The sequence below is a fragment of the Magnolia sinica genome, chromosome 6 (assembly GCF_029962835.1).
Source record: "Magnolia sinica isolate HGM2019 chromosome 6, MsV1, whole genome shotgun sequence".
Classification (NCBI taxonomy): domain Eukaryota; kingdom Viridiplantae; phylum Streptophyta; class Magnoliopsida; order Magnoliales; family Magnoliaceae; genus Magnolia; species Magnolia sinica.
Genome location: NC_080578.1, coordinates 85,162,551 through 85,168,272, shown reverse-complemented (window position 1 = coordinate 85,168,272; position 5,722 = coordinate 85,162,551). Strand labels below are relative to the sequence as shown.

Here is a 5,722-nt window from a genome sequence, read left to right as displayed (position 1 = left end):
GGGGGTCTTCTATAAGAGAGAGTGGAGGATCGGTTCTCGTTTTGGGGGGAGGATTGAAAGGGTGAGCAATTGGCAGGAAGGAGGACTTGAGCTTGGATCTGGAGCAGGGAAAGAGATAGATAGTAAAAGGTTTTTTTTTTCTTATCTTTGTTTAAGGGTTAGCCGCATCATGACGGGCTAAACCTCTTAGCTGGGGCTAAGAGGTGAAGCTTGTAGCCTGATGGGAGCTTTTTACTTGTGCCTTTTTTTGTTTAAACTGAACTGATGTTGTTTTTAGTTTAATTAAAGGAATGTTTTTTTTTTGTCTTTAATGGTCTGTTGTGACTGAAATTACAATGGATCTGCAATGGCCTTGAATATCTCCTTTTCCCTTTTGATGTATATGACGTCAGGAAGCCCTATTGTTTACCATCGTCTCCTGGGCATGGTCGGATGATGATACCCTTCCTAACTTTCATGCATTGTTGATTGGTTGGTAATTAGTTAATTCTGTTATTTGCTTTGCCTCCTGGGTATGGATTGATGATGGAATCCATTCTAATTCATATACCTTTCATCTCTTTGAAAACTATATTAAAAGAAGTTCAGTTTAGTTTACATGATGATGGCATAAGATCTCCCTGATCTCTACAAGTGGATCCTCTGAATCCCCAGTTTCCCTTCCTCTGAATTCCTTAAGTTTAGATTAATCTCTCACCATTATTCATCAATTTACATTGGATTTAGATTACATCTTTTGCTAAGTTCTATAACAAGTTAGTTTCAGATCACGTACAAGTTTCAGTCCCTGTGGATTCGACCTCGGTCTTACCGAGTTTATTACTACATCACAACCCTATACTTGGGGAGTGAACAAGTTTTTGGCACCGTTGCCAGGGACTGACGGTTACATTTTTTCTGAAATTAATTAGTTTTAGAATTAGGTTAGGATTAGGATTTTACTAACTTTAGGTTAAAGGTTGTTATTTTATTTTATTTTTAGGAACTATTATTTTAGTTTTAGAAACTAACCTGTTTTTCTGATTTTGTAGGACCCTGTCATGAGTTTCTAAATTAGTAATTCCTTTCTAAATTCTCTACTTTTTCTACTCTTAAAATTAGGGTTTAAATTTTAGAAATGTTCTAATTCTAGTATCCTCCTATTTGTAGGAAATAGTTTATTTTTAGAAACTTTCCTCTTTTGTTTTTTAGAAACTAGGTTAGTTATTTCCCTTTTTAGAAATTAACTTTTTATTTTTATTTTCAGTAACTTTCTAATTTTAACTCTTTTAGAATCTAATTCTGTTTCCTAATTTTCCACTTATAGAATTTTTATTTAGAAACTAAATTTCCTATTCTGTAGGCTTTTAAGGTAGAAATTTCTAATTCGGTAAGCTTTCTCTCTACTTTCTAGTTTAGACTTTTCTTCTTTTAGAAACTGACTTGTTTGTTTTCTTTTACGGGTCTTTAACTTAGGGACTTCAAGTTGGTAATTTCTTTCCAACACTCTCTCTCCTTCTTTCTAGATTTTCTTTTCCTTTCTTAGAATTAGGTTTCAAATTTGATTAAGGGCTGTGAGTGTTTCATGCCCAAGTGGGCCTGTGACAACACTCGACGTCTCTTGACTGAAGGAGAATTGGTTGAGGGGTTGACTATCCATCGCAGGACTAGACACCACTCGAAATCCCCTGAGTTAATTAAAGTTATGGCTGAAAACCAACCTCCTCTACTTCCACCCAGGGTGGAGGAGAGCTAAGATGAGAATGAGGTGCATCAGGCACTCCCGCCTCGTACTTTACAAGATTATCTACAACCGGCGGGAGTGAGTACGCCCTCATGCATGATTTTTCCTGAAAACACAGGACAAATGGACATCAAGCTAGGAGTTATCCAACTCCTTCCCAAATTTCATGGGCTTGAATCAGAAAGTCCATATTTACATTTGAAAGAGTTCAATGAGATTATAGCTACATTATGTTTTCCTAATGTATCTGAGGATACAATCAGGCTGAAACTCTTTCCTTTTTTCTTAAAAGAGAAAGCTAAGACGTAGTTACATTCACTGCGTCCTAGATTCATTGGCACATGGAACGACATGCAGAGGGAATTCATAAAAAAATTCTTCCCACATCATAAAACGATTACCCTCAGAAGAGCAATCATGAACTTTGCCCAAAAGGAAGATGAAACATTCTTCCAATGTTAGGAAAGGTTCAAAGATTTGGTCAGTTCATGCCTACAATACGGATTTGAAACGTGGCGCATTACAAATTTTTTCTATGATGGACTGACATTTTCCATGCGCCAAATGGTCGAGACAATGTGTAATGGAGAGTTCATTAATAAAGATATTGACGAGGTATGGGATTACCTCGATAGTCTTGCTGAAAAAACACAATCATGGGACTATTACCCAAAGTCGAACACCACGTCTAGGCCGACTCAATTAAAGGAGAAAGGTGGATTATATCTCTTGAAAAAAGAGGATGATCTCAAGTGTAAAGTGACTACGCTTATAAGGAAAGTTGAGGCCATGGAAGGAAAGAAGGATAAGGTTAATGAAATTGTTTGCGGCATCTGTGATTGCAACATTCATACAACTGAAAATTGTCCTACAATACCCGCCTTTCGAGGAGTGTTGAATGAACAAGCCAATGCCGTAAACAACTATCAAAGACCTTTTACTAGACCTGACTCCAATACGTACAATCCTGGTTGGAAAAATTATCCAAACTTTAGTTGGAGGAATGGACAAACAGCTACTCCTCAAGGTTTCTTTAATCAAAATCCAAATCAAGTGAAACCTCAAGAGGAACCGGTTCAAAATTCTATACAAGAGCTGGCTCAGGCAATGCGGGGAATTACAGATTTTATGCAAAAGATAGATTCTCGTATGAAGGTTATAGAAAAGGGAATGCTTCCTGCACAACCTCTCCCCAACCCTAAACCGCAGTATAAGATTAGTAATCCCAGCTCTTCAAATCAGATGGGGCACGCTAAATCCATCACCACTCTTAGGAGTGGAAAGATCATTGTTAAAACTCTTCCAGTTGGCCCGAAAAGCCTCAAGAACCAGAAGAGGACAATAATGATGGATCTAGTGATGCCTCACAAAAATTAGAACCGGAACTTCTAGAAAAGCCAATTGCTCCGTTCCCCCAACGGTTGGTTACACCAAAACGTCTTTCTAACTCTCAGGATATCCTAGAGGTGTTGAAACAAGTGAAAGTCAACATTCCTCTACTTGATGTCGTGAAACAAACAGATACCTTCATATACTAAATTCCTGAAAGACTTATGCACGACCAAACGACGGCAGAGTATTCAAAAGAAGATCTTCTTGACCGAAAAAGTGAGTGTCATCCTAAAGCAAGACATACCACAGAAATTCAAGGATCCCGGTAGCCCAACCATATCATATGTAATCGGGGACCATCGAATTGATCATGCACTTCTTGACTTAGGAGAGAGCGTCAATCTGATTCCCTACGCGGTATACAAACAGTTAGGTTTGGGTGAATTAAAACCCACCCTAACCACACTACAACTTGCTGATCGCTCTGTTCGTGTACCAAGAGGGATAATTGAGAATGTGTTGGTCCAAGTTGATAGATTTTACTACCCTTTAGATTTTATCATCCTGGACACCGAACCCATCAATAACATAAGCACTCAGATCCCCGTCATTCTTGGCCGCCCATTCCTTGCCACTTCAAATGCAATTATCAATTGCAGGAATGGTATCATGACTATGTCTTTTGGGAATATGACATTAGAGTCAAATATCTTTTTCAATAACGGCAGAAACTTAGAGGAGGATGACGATTTCCACGACATTAACATGATTGACTCTTTAGTGGAAGATACGACACCTCTAACCTTATCCTCTGACTCTCTAGAGACGTGCCTGGCCCACTCCCATGATTTTGATGATGACATGATTAGGGAGATGTGTGCCTTGCTTGATACTGCACCGGTACTTGAAGTTAACCGGTGGAGGCCACAATTTGAAGAATTGCCACAAACCGATGTAGTGCCTCTACCGTCTAACCTCAAGCCGCTGAAGCTTGACCTAAAACCTTTGCCCTCTGATTTGAAATATGCCTATTTAGGTCAAGATGAGATATAGCCGGTGGTGATCTCTGCCCACCTGGAGAAAGAACATGAGAGTATGCTCATATCTACTCTCATTGAGCATAAAGGAGCCCTGGGATGGACGATAGCGGACCTCAAGGGAATCGATCCCTCAATTTGTACTCACCGCATATATCTTGAGGATAATGCAAAAACCGCTCGGCAACCACAACGTAGACTAAATTCAAACATGAAGGAAGTGGTTAAGGCCGAGGTTCTTAAACTATTGGACGTGGGTATCATATACTCTATATCTGATCGTCAATGGGTGAGTCCAACTCAAGTGGTCCCTAAGAAGTCCGGAATCACCATCGTAGCCAATGCTAATAATGAACTCGTGCCAACTACAGTCACTACTGGTTGGAGAATGTGCATTGACCACAGGAAGTTGAATACCGACAATGTTGAATGTGCATTGACTCGTTGGACCGGCCCTTACATTGTTGTTATTGTTTTTCCTCATGGGGCCGTTGAGATAAGAGATCCCGACAATTGCAAGGAGTTTAAAGTCAATGGACATCGATTGAAACCATTTGTCGAGAAATTTGATTCAGAGGACATGTCCATGCCCCCGACTGCTCCTGTTTATCAGGATTGATCTCCTAGTCTGATGGAGGTATAGGTAGGTTTATCACTTTCATAGGACTAGGGTAATTGCTTTATTTGTCTGGCTGAAGATGGTAAACTTAGCGCTCCTGGGAGGCAACCCAGCTCTTCATTTCTTTTCGTTCTTATCATTAGTTAGTTCAATGTTTGTGGGTAACATTACTGCAAACCCTCGCGAGACTACAACTCGTCCACTAAGGGTAACCTAGGGGTTTAAAGGCTTGTTGCATACACTAAATGCAATCGAGAGCACCTACGAAAGTGGTATAGGTAGGATTTTTTTTGTGTTGCCTTCTCTCTCGTACTGACCGACGCCCATGCTGCGATCTCTTGGAAAGTGTCTCTCGATTCATCATTCAGGTACTATCTTCCCATCACTTCATATTTACTTTTCATTGTCCCAAGTGCATCGCATGCTCATATCATTTACATTGAGGACAATGTAGATTTTAGGTTGGGGGTGGGAGATCAAGTGACCTAATCAGTGTTTTCTTAGTCTTAAACAAAAATTTGTGAAAATTTTTAAATTTTTCTAGAATTTTTTGTGAATTCGAAATGATTTTGACATCCAGCTGTGACTTCGAATTTCAAGATACGTGATGTTGGTAATTTATGACTCTGGGATTCAGTTATCTATTAGAGTTCACAATTAAGTTCGAATTGTTACTCCATAATTAGAAGTTTCAAACATTGATTGAGTCATGATTTCACAGGACACATCTCGCTTACACATTAAGATTTCAGTTCGACATTAAAGGGATAACTTGGTGCTCACTAAGCATGAAAAGAACCGGCCTGAGAAAATTGAAAGGATTGGGCGAATAATCTTCACCATAGGTTTGCTCCCTATAAGTGAAGGTTCAAGTTCCCAAAGTAACCAGTCGGAAAGGGGTAAGCAATGGTCTTCACCATAGGTTTGCTCCCTATAAGTGAGGATTCGATTCCCCTTCTTGGCGTTATTTAAAAAAATAATAATAATAATAAATTAAAAGAATAAAAAGAT

The 5,722-nt window shown here is 39.2% G+C and overlaps 1 non-coding gene across 1 annotated transcript; it reads right to left on the bottom strand.

Annotated features, from left to right (window-relative positions):
- Positions 1 to 2,122: 2,122 nt before the first annotated feature.
- On the bottom strand, positions 2,123 to 2,229 carry LOC131250439 (small nucleolar RNA R71). Its single transcript, XR_009173366.1, has one exon. It is a non-coding gene; the product is annotated as a small nucleolar RNA R71 (small nucleolar RNA).
- Between the last annotated feature and the right edge of the window lie 3,493 nt (positions 2,230 to 5,722).